Source organism: Dipodomys merriami, unplaced genomic scaffold (assembly GCF_024711535.1).
Source record: "Dipodomys merriami isolate MVZ:Mamm:240054 unplaced genomic scaffold, mDipMer1.0.p SCAF_9, whole genome shotgun sequence".
In the NCBI taxonomy this organism is placed as follows: domain Eukaryota; kingdom Metazoa; phylum Chordata; class Mammalia; order Rodentia; family Heteromyidae; genus Dipodomys; species Dipodomys merriami.
Window position 1 is genome coordinate 49,999,526 of NW_027206512.1, and position 17,564 is coordinate 50,017,089.

A 17,564-nucleotide genomic window follows, 5' to 3' on the forward strand; every position below is an offset into this window, starting at 1 on the left:
CTTGATGCTCAAATTATATTCATTATTAATTTATTTTCAAATTCAATGTAATGTGTGTGTATGATGAATGATTTATTCGCCCATTAAATTGCCAATGAATAATTCTATGACTCTGGTTTACCAGAAATACAACCATTCATCAGAGTGATTTTTCTTCAGTATGATAGGTCTAATAATGTTGATGTTTTATGATACTGGCAATTATAGCTTGAAGCTTCAATAGTTTCTATCCTTTTGTACCACATGATGATAAGGTTTAATTCACATCTAATGTAGATCAGACGGGATTTTTTTTTTTTTTTACTCTTTCTTGCATGGTTTATCTCCCTCGTCATTGTCCACAGGACTCTGGGAAGCTGTAGGAATATGCAGGTGCAGACACAAAGCCTGGCTTCATAGCCAACATTGTGGAAAGGGACTATACATCATTGGGCAGAGCCCTATGCTCCCCTAAGCCACGAGGACAGAGCCCGGGGAGAGTGACCTCAGACAGGATTTTTATAAGATTTCAGTGGAATAAATGGCTGGGTATGGTACAGTTTGTATAATATGTGCAAACTTCTGCCATCTTGAGATTAATCACTTCCCTAATTCTACCTGAATTGTAGCTACGAAATTTATAAAACAAAAATGTACTAACGACCTCTTTGAAATAGTTTTGAAGGGGTAAGATATTTCAGTTGATATATTTATGCATACATTTTTTGGCAAAATAAAGTCCCTGTGTGTTCAGATTTGATTTTTATATCTCTTTTTCATTTCATACTTTGTTAGAAATGATTAAGTTCCCTTATATATCTTGGTACTTATATTTACAATAATAATAATATTAATATTAATAATAAATGAAGAACTCTGGAATACTAGAGATAGTTTAAATTTCAAGTGAGAAGACTTGTGGTTTCTTGTATGTACATTTTCCATGGAAAAGATAAACTGAAGTTGAGAAATTTAGTTTATCATCTCAGAGATCTTGTAAGGAATACCAGATATATCATCAATAACTTCTGGAGAAAATAGAATAAACAATATTTCATCTGTTTTACTCAATAAAATACCAAAACTTTAATAACATCTAAAGGATGTTTGTGGTAAGTCAGATGCTGTATGGTAAAGAATAGATACAACAGAGCCTGAGTAAACTTCCTAGCCTAAAAGGGCCCCAGTGGTGTAAAAAAACAAACAAATGTCTGTTGATGTGGTCATTTAGAAGTCATGTGAAAGTATTGGCTCTGGTGTCATGATCTACAGAGGAAAAGCAGAACAATCTTCATAAATGATGACCATGATTCTTCAGACATGCAGTAAAAGGTTGCTGGATGAACACAATGATGGGATTGTTGAGGTTGTAGCTAATGAATAGATTTACATTTTGACTGACACTTTGTATACTTGACCAATATGTGTTAGCAAGTTAAAATTTGTTTTCTTATATTAACAATTTTTAATCATCAGTAAACCAGATCATAAAACTCCAGATCAAAGTTGACTTCTCTCAAGTGCAATAACAAAGCTATTTGATTTCTCTTTTCATCTTTCCTTCTTAGCATCCCAATAATTATATAATATGTATGGATCAAATAACAAAAGAATTTAAATACCCAGATCAAAGCATTTGTATTTGACTTATTCAAATATAGAGGGAGGTCTATTTCTGTCCTGCTTCTAGAGTGTTTGTAGAAAAGGTAAGTATAATATTAGCAAATACTTCCAAATACATGTTTTCATAATATACACAGAAAGTGCTTTAATAGCCCAAAGCACGAGATACCCTTCACAATCTTTGAGTACTATTAAGTCAATGATTCTGTAGCTATAACTTTTGCCCAAATGCTTGTCAGTCAATGGTAGGACACAGTGGAGAACTGATTTAAGATGTACAACATATAGTGCTAGAGATACCCAGAGAATCTTCCAACTGCAAATTCCATTCACATTATAAAACAAATGAATCATTTACTAAGCAACTGCTTTCAGAATCATAACCATGGTACATAGCCTATATATCTTTAGGGGGCACATCCGTTAGTGTTATTGTTCACACAAAATGTGGATGGGAAGGTTGAAAAGCACTTTTAACATGCTCATGGAGTGAGCTAATTGCTTTCACAGAGACAATGCCAATCCCAGTAAAATTCAGCAGAGTTTAAAGTTTTTTGTTTTAGAGTTAAATATATATTTCCATGCATAAGAAATATGGAAAAGTTTGTTTCAGAAACAATGCAAAAATTTCCTGTGAAAATGTAAATCTTTAGCCTTTAATGGGACAGCATTGGACTGAGAAAAATCCATTGCATTTTGATTATAAGATGAAAATATATTTATGTAATCTTGAGAGGGAGATTGTAGTCATATACAAGGATGTGAATAGTAAGATCCAATATTGATAATATTTGCATCTAAAAGTACATGCCATCATAATTTGCATATTTCAATGTTACCATAATTTGTTGCCATTTTTGTACTCATCTAAACGTTCTTCTAATCTACATTAGGTATATCCTACGCACATTCTACCACCATCATTTGCTTGTATATGCTGACAATTGTGCTGTATTCTGGGAATTTAGGGTTTCCCTTTATGCAGGATAGATACAAAAATAAAAATAAAAGGTAGAGTTACCATTTAGAAAACAATTGCATGTTGTATTAAAGTATAATTTCAATTTAATCTGTCTTGTTTTTGGCCTTAAACTAAAGTACTTTGGTGTACCTTTAGAGTACAAGTTACAAGGGTGTGGGGGTCCTTGTTGAATTTACTTCATTCAATTATTTACTTAATTACAATTATTTAAGTCAACCAGATTAGTTGATTTGTAACTTGCTTGCATATTTTATAATTCAGGATATCTATAAGCATTGTTAATTACAAATATACTACCAGATTACTACCAGCTGCAGTTACGTTTTCATCTACTCAATATGTAATAATTCTCTAAAGTATGAATCCTCAAATTAGTGTCCATATTTTAAGAGGCAGACCATATTTTCTAGGGTGCAAAATGAAACAGTATCAACACCGTTTTTACCTATCTGGTTCATAGAATGTCACAATGTTGTTATTTAAAAACATGCTCAGTTTAAACACTGCCCACAAACCATCTGATATTCTTATCTTTTATATGCATTCTTTATGCTAATGTTAAATCTCAAGTACATTTCCACAGAGTTAAATTTCTGCTTTTTTAACCTCAAGTGCCCAAAAGAATAAAAATTCATAATCTCCTAAGTGCATCAAGTGCTTTTCTGCAAAGAATACTTGACACTAGGAAAATGATGCTCACATCCTGATAACAAAGAAGAACTGAGAAAAAAGTCATGACATCACATATTTGCTAGAACAGAGAATTTATAGAGTTGTATGGTTTTGTGTTTCAACTAAAACATCGCCAATATTTTCAAAACTAGGTTACTTGACTCACAATTTGCTTGCATATTGTATAACTCAAGTTAGGGTTAGGATTAATATGCAATACGGTCTTATTAAAATATTAGTAATCATTCAGTATCTTAGACTTTATTCTAACATTCTAATATTTAAAAATATAAAGGAGAAATATCTATATTATAGCTAGTTTATCTAACTTTCATTACTTAATTTGCTAAAATGAGGGAAAAATGTATGAGCTGCTAACTTACATTATATATATGCTAATTATTTAACTGAAGAGAGCAGATATAAAAGATTAATATATGTGATAAAAGATATTTAAAAAATTTTGTGTAAGAGTTTGTTCCTGATTAGTTAAGTTAAATATCCTGGTCTTTCCTAATTTTATACAAGCTATTATTTTTAAAGATTTTTCTCAGAATACATAGTTTCCTTTAGTTCAGTATTAGGAAATGGACATTAGAAAATACTGTACAGAGAACATGAAATAAAACAACAAAAGGTGTGACAATTTCAATAGACAAGAAAAGCCACAATGATAGAGGAAGCTTTCATAGAGAAGACAATAACTGAACTCTCCCTGTGCCTAGGGACTTGGAGGCCTGATAACGAAATAGATGCAAAACTCATTCTACAAATGACTCAAACCACAGTCTTAAGAATACGAACTCCTTCTAAAGATAAAATCGCTTATCTTATGTAGGACCATTCTTAACAAACATGGAATTATCTATCACTAGGTATAGGCACAAATACACTGATTGGCTTTGTCCCACAAGTGTGACCAAGGTCAGGATATTCTGTGGAAGGGAACTAAAACTGACCAGAGGTTTATTTCAATTCACAATATCCATTTAGGAAGCAAGTATACCAAAGGAGAAGAGAGCAGATGCACAGTGTCTGCCAAGTGACAGAGGTATCACCCCAACACTAGGAAGTTCTGAATTTTATTTATTAGTTTTGGTGGGGGAAAAAAGATTGCAATGCCTAGTGTAGTTTTCTCCTGTAGATGAGTGCAGAGGAAAAAGAAAAGAAAAGAAAGAAGAGAGGCAAACAGAGGTGATAGTGAGCAGAGATAGATAATCAATAGATGATAGACAGATGATGACAGACACAGATAGATAATAGGAAGAATATGAAGTTCTTTCCTTTTTTTTTTTTTTTTTTTGTCCGTTATGGGGCTTGAACTCTGGGCCTGGGCGCTGTCCCTCAGCTCTTTCGCTCAAGGCTAGCGCTATACCTCTTGAGCCCCAGTGCCACGTCCAGCTTTTTCTGCTTATGTAGTGTTGAGGAATCGAACCCAGGGCCTCATGCATGCAAGGTAAACACTCTACCACTGAGCCACCTTCCCAGCCCCGTTCTTTCCTTTTTTTAAGAATAAAAAGCAATTATTAATTTCCATATTTCTACTTCCACATTTATCCAAAACAAGTTTAAAGTCTGTTTTAGTTTAAATGTGAGTTGAAATATAGCATAGGTAGATTGTGATTAACATGCAAGCATGTTTTTACATATTTATTTACTTCATTTGTTTTTGGTGTACATGTGTTTGAGCTCAGAGCCTCATGCTTGCTCAGCTGATATTCAAATATTACAAGCATATAACTCACTCTGCTTTTTGCTAATTACTTTGGAGATTGGGTCTAGTGAATTCTTCACAGGTTGGCTTCTAACTGGGATTTTCCAATTTCAAACTTCTGAGTAAGTAGGCTTACAAGTGTGAGCCACCAGCACCCAACAGGAATATGATTTATATGCAGTGGTTTTTCACTATGGCTGTACTTTAGAGGTACCTTGAAGAGGCCAATTGCAATGTTGCAAACCTACATTCCAGCAATGATTAATTAAATCAGAGTGTCTAGAGACACAAATGTCTATAGGTAATTCTAACACTCAAAAAGAAAAAATGGAAGCTATTGTTTAATGGTCTAAAACAGGATGAGTTGAGTTTTCAAAGGGTTGAATATACAGTTACATTTGAAGTTATAAAGATACTCTGTTGACAAATATCTGTTTTCCAAACACTAAAACAATTGAGGGCATCATTAATCTTAAGACACAGCAGGTCAGTATCATGTTCTCATAATCACTAGTCTTTACCTGTGTGATGCCGTTCTTAAAGTCTAAGTTTACAGTATTTTTTCTCATTTGTTCCCTCTTAATAAATTGGATAGATTGGTGTTCTGCATTTTTGTTAGTTTGTCATGTAGAAATTCACGTGAGATAATCTCAGAGAATCTGTTTTGAATCCAGGCTATCTTCCTGAGCTTACTATTTTATTTTATTTTATTTTATTTTTGTAGGTTGTGGGGTTTGAACTCTGGGCCTGGGTGCTATCCCTCAGCTTTTCAGCTCAAGACGAGCGCTCTACCACTTGAGCTACAGCGTCACTTCCGGTTTTCTAGTGGTTTATTGGAGATAAGAGACTCACGGTCTTTCCTGCCCGGGCTGGCTTTGAACTGCGATCCTCAGATCTCAGCCTCTTGAGTAGCTAAGATTACAGGCATGAGCCACCAGTGCCCAGCTATGAGCTCACTATTCTTAAGACTTGAATTAGAATACCAAAGTTTTTAGGTGAAATATAACCACTTCCATGTAACTATCTTATTTACAAAATTAAGTTAAATAATTGCAATGATCATTAAATACTTTAAAGAGAAAATTAAATAAGCATAAAATAATAATGTTCTGTTTTACAAGTGATAAAGAATATATTAGCGAAAAGTATATACTACTTGGCATAGGTTTTCCTTGATACTGTTTTACATTGGACATACATCAATTTAGTGCTTTCTTTTTGCTTCTTATCTTATTGGGTTTTGAACCCTAGAATTTATGATTGCCAGGCTAATATTCTAACACTTGAGCCACGCTTTCAGTCCTATTGTTATGGCTATTTGAGATTGGGTTTCATTTTTTTCCAGACACTTGTCTGAGTTCTAATTGGCCTATTTTAGACATCCACTAGTTGCTGGACTCACAGACACACCACTATGTGCATCTCTTAGAGTCTCATGGAGTTTTCTACCCAGTCTGGCCTGCAACTAGGGTCTTTCCAATTCCAGCTTCCCTGGTACTTTAGATGACATGATATATGCCTCTGCACCCAGATATTGGTTGACTAGGGATCTGACTAAATTTCCTGCCTGGCTGGCCTCAATGTGTGACCCTCCTGATGCCAGCCTTCCAACTAGCTAAAATTACAGATGAACAATGTCAACCTGGAATCATCAATCTCATTCTAAAAGGGGAGACTGAGGTAAAAGACTTAAAACTTTTGAAAGAGTATGCTTTGAGGTTGAAGTACTTTTCACCATTCACTGTGAGAGAAAATAAAGTTCCCAGATGCCAGCCAGAGATGGTAAGGGGAAAGCAAAAAAAAGTCTATATGCTAAAATCTTCCTGAACGACAATACTCACTCATTCAAACTCAAGGGAATAGAGCATAATATATATAAAAAATAAATCTTAGGTTTGCACAACCAGAAAGTAGAGGACACATAGCCTTATATCACAGAAATATTAAGATTTTATTCTGAGAAAGGCAAGAAGAGGGAGTTTTGTGAGCTGATTTATCTTGATAGAGGCTTAAATGCTATCACAGGGGCTCTAGGGGCTTTACTACACTCACAACTAGAAGGACATTTCCTATGGGAACAAGAGACAATATAGCTACAAACTTTATGTAAAGACAGAGATTTTACCAAGTGAGCCTCAGTTAATGCCAGAATTGATAGGACTCATTTAAAGGCAAGATGTTTCTGACACTATTACAAAAGCATGAACACACCTTCACACCTTAGGGAAAATAAGCAAATTGTACACAGATATTCTAATGGGACTGCTTCATTTGACCCATCCATCAAAATTGAGCTTTTAAATTGAAAATAGTTTTGTTTCGCAATATTGAAGTCACACATCATGAAGTTTGGGTTTTGAGTCTAGATTTGTACCACATATGAAATTTATATCAATAATATCAGCAAACAAACAGAACTCAAATCTCTCTTAGGATGACCTACTTTGAATCTCTCAAAATTACTGATATCTAAACTTCAAAGTAATCTTGCTATGTTAAGCCTGGCCTTGAAGATTGGTTTGTTGCCCCGTTTCTATGTTATTTCTTGTTTCACAATTCTCTTTACCCCATCCCCATTTGGATTTAGGCTCAATCTGGCCTGACATCTCTGGCCTGTGAATTCAATCCTGGTGAAGCAAGCCCCCAATTATTCAACCTGAACCCCATGTAACTCATTTATATTAAATTCTATTCTTTTTCTCCAGGGTTTGTCAGTAAAGCAATTAATCTAAGAGTTTACATTTTTACAATATACAAATAAGATAGGTAATACTTCAAACTAGCATAGAAGAATTCTAACTTCAATATATTAGTTGATTGCTCTCCTGGCTTTTCCCACAAGTAGACTGATAAAACTGGGTCTTTAGAGAAGTGTAATGAGGAGGTCAATTGGTAACTAAAATTAAATGGTGGAGAGCAATCTGGGATCAGAAGAGAACTGGGTCCTTCATTTCAGAAGAGCCAATGGCATAGAGAACATCTATCTCGTAGCAACAATTCCCCTGCCATTCAACAATCCCCCTTCCTCAAGCCTCCACAACCAGGGATACTCACAACAAATTTTAAAAAGTGCTGTATCTCCAGAGGGGAACTGAGGACATATACAGAGTGCTTTCATCATAATTTTGGAAAATACAGTGAACTCATTTATTCCGATCACCTCTTTCACTAATAATTCCTTTTATTTAAGGTTAAAAGCAAGATTTTTTCAGCTAAGAGAATCAGCGGCTAAAGAAAATGGAAATATGCAGTAATTTTGTCTATTAGAATTGTGCCTACAGTTCAAGTACTCTTGGCATATTTAAGAATTGAGGGAGAAAGATGGGTAGATAAAACCCAAGGGAGGGACAGGAGAAAGAATCGGTAAAAGGGAAGCAAAGCATGTATCTCATCTATGGTAGAACTGATCTGAAACAACAGAAGATTTCCTTATGGGTACAGGAAGCAGATCTACCACTAAACAAGACAAAAACAAAGAAAGATAATCTGAAGGATTCTAGGTTTATTTTGGATGTATGACCAAGTGCGTTCTGGGTGATAACTCGGAGTGACAAAATTATATTCACTAGCACATCAGAGCCTGTCCTGTGTTAAAAGCTAGCCAGCCTCTGCTCTATCAGTTGACTAGTTACTAGGGAAGACAAAAGGGATAATGTTCTGAGGCATGTATTCGAAGAGAAGGGGGTTCAGGGACTAGAGAGTCAGGATTCCTAACGGGTGTCATTAGCATCAATAATTTAGACCTACCTATATATGTTTCTTGTTAGAGCTAATTTAGTATATTTCTCTCTTTATACATTTATACATACAAAACGAATTCCCTTTAGAAGTAACTTTCATGATGTATTTGTAGATATAGAACTTTACTTCTGAATATTTATACTGCCTATTTCACTGGGTAGTTGTAACCTGGTTGCAATACAATTCTAAATACTTAAAGTATTCTAACTATTCAATGAAATGAGCATTTTAAAGCCACTGTAATGCCAAAAGGGCTGACATGCACATAATTTGAAAACTGAGTATGACTTGAGAGCATGAAGTCTCATTAACCATAGGTAAGTATCCAAAACCTGTGTCTAGATATTTAAATAGAAATAGTACCCATAGTTCCTGATAACTGGACTGTGACAGGTATAAGTCACATTATTACTTCTTAATGGTCTCCATTACTAACTTCATTACTTGTTTTGCCTTTTTTTTTCAAGCTTTAAGAAGACTCTATATGAGCTCAGAAAGTTCCACTGTTTTGGGTGAGAGAGAAATGAGCACTTTTCCAGGATACATGGCTGGAATTCTGTTGATACACATCACATTAGCATAACCAGGTTATGCTAAATGAGTGAGTGAAATGGTCCTGGGGGAGCTTACAGTGTATTTGACTCCCTAAGCAACACCCCAAGCCTACACCCAGGCTTGCGTCTCACACGTTTTGTTGTTCATCTCATCTTGTCTCCTGGAACTTCTGACATACTACTGTACCATGGAGGACCATTCTGCTTTTCTCAGATAACGAATGTTGCCATGATTTTACCACAAACATTCTTTTTCCTTCTTGGAGACACAATTTATTTCTTTAAAGAAATATCTCCACAGTGTCATACTGCATTATCCAATGGAACTTAAACTTCCTCAGAAAAATGCATGGTGTCTGAAGACGTGAAATGAAAATACAAAAGCAGGGCACCAGTGGCTCACACCTGTAATCCTAGCTACTTGGCAGGCTGAGATCTAAGGATCCTGGTTCAACGCCAGCCTGAGCAAAAAAATCCGTGAGACTCTTATCTCCAATAAACCACCAGAGAACCAGAAGTGGTGCTGTGGCTCAAGTAGTGGAGTGCTAGCCTTGAGCTGAAGAGCTGAGGGTCAGCGCTCAGGCCCAGAGTTCAAGCTCATGACCAACAAAAAAAAAACAGAAAATGAAAATACAAGATCACATTTCCGATGTTGCTGATAGAAGTGGAACAATTAATTCTGTCTTATGCATATGCACACTGGAGCTTATGCTGTTTAGGGCTTGTATTTTCAATCCTACCATCTCCAGAGTTTTCTTGTGTTTTGTTACTAGCTGATGGTCATCAAATTCCTTTCCCCTTTTCTCTTTGATGCAGATATTTAAGGCCTTTCATATACAGACATTATATAATATTCAGTATGAATGTCAGAGCAGCAGCTTCTTTTCATTTTCTTCAGAATCCTTCACAGGTAATTGTTAATTAATTTTAAAACCACACTGAGAGAGATTTTGTCTATGTAGAAATTATATACAAGCACTGAGAATTAGAGATTGGAAGTTAGCTCTTTTGAATTTCACAGGAAATTGTTTAGGAGGCATTTATTGAGCTATGGAAACATGCTAAGCACTGTGCTAGACACTAGGCAGGACTGTCTAGCTTCAGTTTGGAGATGTTAATGTGCAGCACACAGAATAATGTGGAAGCAAAGTTACATGGAGTTTAAGTTCTAATTCTGCCAAACTAGCTGTGAAAATCTGGCCTTTGAATGAGCTTTCCACTATTGGCCCTCATTAACATACTGACATAACAAAGATAATACATGATCTGGGGAATATAGAAAAAGGAGCACCAATAACGAAATTCTTAGAACTGGATTAGTCCATTATAAGCATCCAGAAAATGTCAGTTCTTTTTATTTTTATTAAACAATTCAAAATAAGTGGTTGTGTCCAGAGCTGTGGGAGCTAAAAGGAAAATATATACTTCTCTCTCAAAAAGGCAGGAAATGTGTGTGGTCAGAGGTGAACTGCATGAACCTTTATGGATTTGTAAAAATAGCTTTTAGTTTGGCTGCATGTTAAAATGGGCTTGTGTATAGCCCTGTGTGTTGTGCTCTTAAGTGAACAGGAGAATTTTTTATTCAAAGACAATCTTCATTTACGTCTTATTCCTTTACTTTTATCAAATAACTAAGTCCTCTCATTGTGCCATTGCATCCGGTATAATTCTTCAGCTGCAGCATAATTTTATATTGACTCGTGTAAACATGTAAAATAAATAAATAAGGAAGTTAGGGGCAATGTGCAGGATCAAATAGAGTAGTAAAGAAATCACTCTAGAGAAGTATAGCGCTCAGAAATTATGCCAATGGACTAGTCAAAGGCTATCCTTTGGCAGACTCTGATAAAATGAACAGATTTCAACTTGAAATTTTTTTCGCACATCCTTACTCTCAAGGGTTAAGACTTTTTCACAGTCCAATTTCTCTGAACTGTCAGATTTTTCCCTTCTCATCACATCAAAGGGTTAATGTCAAAACACACCCTATGATTTGCACAAATTATGAAACCCTCAGTAAGGGTTTCCTATCGGTAAAAGAAATGGAAAGAGAGAAAGAAGGGGAGCAGAGAGAGAGAGAGAGAGAGAGAGAGAGAGAGAGAGAGAGAGACAGACAGACAGACAGACAGAGAGAGAGAGAGAGAGAGAGAGAGAGAGAGAGAGAGAGAGAGAGAGAGAGAGAATGGTCCTCCATCAGCCTATCAATGAGAAGTTTGAATAACATTAGGTACAAACTACTTATGGGTAACTTTTCCTATTACAAAGAAGACCAGAGGGGTAGAGTGAATAACCTTTATGATCTTTTGTAGACCACAGGCCACTATGGGGTCTTAGACCCTTTACGGGGTGGGGTCTAAGTAATTCATAAACTGTGCCACATAACAGCGGCCATCCCAGCGGGTGGTAATCGTTTAGCCAAATGTAATATTGTTGTGAGTGACTTATTGCTTCTGACCTATTTCTTCGAAGTCCCCAGGACAGAGACAGAAAGACAGATTGGTCACGCTCTGATATTGGGACCATCACTTTGAGTGACTGTTCCACCAGGACTCCGCACACTGGAGGACAGCAATCCACCTCAAGGGCAGGAAATACGTACCAGGCAGCTGGATGATCAGAGAGCGCAGCCACCAGCCCTCAGGTGGGAGGACGGCCAGGCTTTGAAGGCTGTCTTCTGATGCGTTATAACAAAGCAACAAAGATTAAAAAATAGATCTTTAGAAGGAGAAAGGGTTGCTTTTGAAAATACATAGAAACAAGGAAGAAGGAAGAGAAAAAGAAGTCCAACAAATGTAACAGTGAAAGAAATGAGGATAGTATTCAGACTTCAAATTTTAATTATTTGGGATTGGTACTAAGCACTAACCTGTACATACTTCTAATTCTCAAATGCTATCTTTGGTTAATGACTTATATTAAACATCCAAATCGTTTTTTTTAAAATTTATTATTAAGTAGTTGTACAGAGAGGTTACAATTCCATAAATCAGGTTAAAAATATAATGCTTCTTGATCAATGTCACCCTCAATCCTTCTCCCCATTAGGCCCATCCCTATCTCAAGCTACGTAGTTCAATTTTTATATAATGTACTGTGAATTATAATGATTGCACTAAGATTTGGCCACCAAAAATAAGAAGTATTTGACAAATATTAGGTTATTTTAATAAAATTTCATATCCATAATTATGTAATGTATTCTATGAAATTTACAACACATGTGAATTTTATAATAGCTCAATGTCTATTTGAAGAGAATGTCATTCCATCAAAAACATTTTGAAAATTAATTTTTTACCAACACTACTTCTTAAAATACTTACTGTTTGTATAGTCTTTATTAATTGACCATGATTTTATTTACTACATTGTTATTGCTAGAACTAAGACAATGAAAAGACTTCTGTAAAGATCATTACATGAAAAGTAAGATAACAAACCATATTAATTGCTTGTCCTTAAACAAGACTGCATGCATTCCACCAAAACATGATGTTATGACTTAAAGACACTAGTAATTTTGAATCATTTTAAAATTCATTCAGCCATGGATGCTTTTATTCTGTGCATCAAAGCGCAAAAATTTTGACAGCTTTTCTGATTCATAAGGTAAAAATAATTTCTAATTGTTCTTAGTTTCATAGCCCAAATAACAGTCCACAAAATTTAGTCATTTTTATCCTTGGCTCATGTTTGAAAGAATGAGCACAGATGCTAATCTTTATCCTTGTGGTGTCAGCATTTAAGATGAAGTCTGTTTCTTGGAGAATGCAAACAATGTAATTGACCTCCTGTTAAATAATAAAATGATTGCTATACAGCAGAGCCAAGGGATGCCATTTCTTCCACGGTCAACAAGCTTCAAACCTTGATAATTTCCTTTGTCTTTATATATCTTTGCTTTATTTCTAAATGATGTTTGATACTAAGAAGTTGCTTAAAGGATAAAAAGTGATCCGATGTATTCTAGAAGACATGATGCAGAATGTTATTTCTAATGAATTCAACATGATTCATTATTTCCCCAATCATAATTACTTGGGGATACATTATGCAGAAAAAAGGGCATTCTGGGAATTAAATGGGACAAAAAACTATACCAGGTGTGAGATTTTCATCAAAATATTGAGGAACAATGACCTTAAATGTATATAGATACATATATATACACACATATATATATATATATATATATATTTGTATTAAGCTCACTTTGGACTTGTATGAATCTGATATGTCAGGAAGAAGAGATAATTGAGGGAAATACTTGTAACAATATTTGTTGAGTACTTATCAAGTCCAATAATTGTACTGTGATTATGAGAAAAAACAACAGCGAATGTGTTTAGTGAAAAACACAGGCAAGTACATACAAACAATAACATATGGTGAATGAAAAGAAGTTTGGTGCATGAAGGGGGTACTGAATCCTTTCAAGGTGTTTGCGGGAGCTCATACATAGTATTATAAAACTAGTGACAGATTAGAGTCAGCTCCTTCACACTCAAGCATTTTGTACATCTCCTCCCAGCTTCCCAGTCAGTGGTGTCACTTCACTTGCAAGAAATTGTTTATTTTTAATTCTAATTGTTATTGTAGAGTTGATATACAGAAGTTATAGTTACATAAATCAGATAATAAGTAATGATTACAATTCCTTTTCAACCATGTCTCTCCTTCTGTCTCTCTCTCCCAGTTTTTCCCTCCTATCCTCACCCATCAGATAGTCAGTTCATTTTCCACACAATGTCTAGTGAGTACCACTGCTGTATTTGTTCACCCTTGTTCCACTTTTTCTGTATCCTCCTTTACCCTCCCCCAAACAAACAAAAAGACAAAAGGAGAAGAAAACACAAAGAGCAACTATAGCAACTAAAAAATGTCTCTGGTTTCCTTTTCTCTGAGTTCATTTCATAGAATATTATTTTATAAGATGATATGTGCATATCTTACTTTGGCCTCAGTGTGTGAACATCTAGAGTCCTATATAATTTATCATGTTGCAGTGTGTATGCATATGTATGTTATGTATGTATGTATGTAAAATCATTCATTGTTGTTTAAGGTGGGAAAATAGACAAATGCTCCTGGAAATAGACAAACACCACATTACAATGCATGACTCTATAGCACCATGATTTATATCACCATTTTAAAAATGATACTAAAATAAAGCATACATACTCTATAAAACTCTAAAGGAAAGTGCTAAAGAGGAAAGAAATGTTTTTATTTCTTTGGGCTAGAACAACTTGACATTTTATATTTTTATCTTTTTTATGACAATATTAGTGTGCTTATAATAGCCTCAGTGAGCTTTTTTTCATTTCCTCTTTTCTAGAAACCTCCAAAACAAATAGCAAGTATTAATAAAAGCTCTTATTCAATAATTTTCTTACTTAGACATAAGATAAATACAGGCAAATAATAATTTTAAATACTTCCTTCTCAACTGGTAGACTCACTGTTACACAGAGAGATAATAACTCCCATCACATTTTATAGATCAATGCATAGTCAACATGAAATATCTGACTAAAAAACTATTGTGAAGACTGAGCACTGGCTGCAGTGTTCAAAGGGCCTGAGGTGATAATGACTTGCCTAAATACCAGCTGAAATTCAAAGAACAGCTCTGCTGGATCGACTGCAGTTTTGCTTCCTTCAAATTAATTTCACAGTTTCCTTTTTCACCGGTGATCACGAAGGATCCATGTCCTACTGCCAATAAATAAGACTTCATTTGTTTCTTGAAATAATTATTTGTGGGCCATAGAACTTGCCGAAGCCAGGTTTTTTCAGCCCGCAGCTACCTACCTCTTCTTTGCTCGAGCACTCAAATTCGTTAAATCTTGCCAATTACTCCTGTACCAGATAATTATCATTTTAACCCAATCAATTTGTCCATAATTTTATCACTGCAAAGTCTTGAAGCCAGGAGAAAACAGGCCTGCTTCAATACCTTTCAGTAGTCCAATTTCTATTTTAGAGTTGTCCTTTGGGGGTTATGGAATTGAACAAACCTGATAAAATCTTTAATGGTACTTCTTTTCCCTAACAAAATTCAACTACCCCTCTCAAACCTCATTTTTCATGGGGAAAAGAGAAGCTACCAACAATTTCAGATGTGTGCATGTCCTATATTTTACTGAATGCTTGCTATTGGGAACAGCTGACAGTATTGCTGGCACCTCTCAGGGAGGAATCCACCAACAGCAAGTTCATTTCCCAGTGGTCTGCTAAAGGCATGAATTGTTTATACCTAGAGGTGAGATTGTAATTGCTAACACTCCCTAAAGGTGAAGTGAAGAAAGCGGGGGATAGACAACTGGTCACAAAGACAAAACAATGTTTCACCAGTACACTAGCAGAACAGTGTGGAAAATGAGAGATTTTTCCATTGTATTTTCAGAGGGGATTTTAACATGATTATTTATATATTAGGGACCTGGGTTTCTAAGGAGGTAAGGCATGTGGGGAATTTCTGGATTTGACCTAGGTCTCCTCATTGGTGAGATTAGCCATTGCAGAAATAGAAGGTCATTCTATCTTAAGAGAGGTGTCAATTGTTCCAAGGGGAGTGGTAGAGTACGGTGGCATTTATTTAGTAGGATATGTGCACAGATCTGATAGCAACATTAGTATGAGTGGCAAACCTGACATGACTTAGAAGGTCTTCATTTGTGGCTAAATTTTGTTACTGCTCTAAGCCCTGAATGCAAGTCCTGTGATATGCTGGAAAAATAATAGTAGGTAGGATATATTGAACATTAGATGGAAATATTACAAACGTTTACAACCTTCACCAATTTCAATCATTTAAACAATTCTATTAGATAGTTTGGTCCATGATTTCCATTTTCAAGAAAAAAATGGAGTTTCATAGCAATTTGTAAAGTTTGCTTAAAATCTGGTCACTAGGGAATGGCAGAGGTTAAATAAAAGTGGAGGCAGACCTATTTCCAAGCTCAGATGATATCCACTGTGCTCAACACTATATTTCTTACCTGTTTACAACAATATGATAGTCTGATAAGGAAATTTACAGTTTGCCATGTGCCAAATTAACATAAATTTAGTAGCTTAGACATGAGCTCTGAGTATGAAGGTATCAAGGAACCAAATCTGAAGTGAGAGACCTAGCTAGTCTCTCACTTAGAGGCTATGTAAAGAAGGAAATCTACTCCCACGCTCATTCTTGTAGCCATGAAATTTTAATTCCTTGCAGTTACAGGGATGAGGTGTCTATTTTCCTAAGTCCTGATCTCAGCTCCTATCCTGCTTTTAGCATGAGTGTTTGTTTTCTATTCCTGTTTCATTCCTAGCCACTCAGAAATATTGCTCTGTCTGTGTAAGACACATGTGATTATATCCATGTGGATAATTTCTATTAATTTAAGGTAAAAATGTGCCACATAATACAATCTGATCATGGCAATGAAAATATTTGCATTTGCAGCATTGGATATTTATCTAACTAAGGGTATAAAGTCTGGAACTTCATAGCCGGACTTTGTTTACTTTGGTTCCAAGGAATTAGTAACGATTGCTTATGTTTGTGAGAATTAAAGGCTATAATCATATAACCCTTATGTAATAAATTTATCATAGTGTTAGATACTAGATATGGTGACGGTAATGGTGGTAGGGATGGTTGCTATAATTTTAGTGTTTGTGTCAACCCTAGGTTCATCATTATAATCTACTTATGAATGGGATTGTGCTGAGAGGTGAGGCCTTTGGTCTTGACATAAGTAGCTCACAACAGTGAAAAGTGAACCCCTTCATGAATGGCATTGGTGCCCTTATTTTTTAAAAAGTCCCTAAAGAGATTTCTCATTCACTCTGCCCTGTGAGGTTAGAATGAAAAGATGGCTGCCTCTGAGCTGGTGAATCATAGCAGCACCAAATCTCCCAAGACCTCCATGTTGGCTTTTTCTAACCCTCAAGATTTGCAAAAAAATATACATCTGTTGTATATAATCTACAAAGTCTATGGTCATCTATGGACAGCAGCCTAAAAGGACTGAGACAATGGTGGCAAAAATGACGTGTTGACACATAGAAGTAAATCAATGAGTACATAGGGTTATCCTAGATTTATCCTCAAATCTAAAGGAGGGAGCCAGAAGAGGTTACTATTCAAATAATTCAGTAAAGGAATAGGATGAAATGCTGAAGAGAGTGTTCAGTTTGCTACTGAGAGACAGTTTTTCTAAGTAGGCAACTGTTGAATTCCAATTATTTAAAAATTAAAGGCTAGCTCAAGTTAGAAGGCATAATGAGAACAGGGTGAATA

General features: G+C 35.4%; 1 non-coding gene across 1 annotated transcript; it reads right to left on the minus strand.

The window, feature by feature from the left end:
• Positions 1–301: 301 nt before the first annotated feature.
• On the minus strand, positions 302–505 carry LOC138821132 (small nucleolar RNA SNORA73 family). The gene has a single exon (XR_011370070.1). It is a non-coding gene; the product is annotated as a small nucleolar RNA SNORA73 family (small nucleolar RNA).
• Positions 506–17,564: the final 17,059 nt, after the last annotated feature.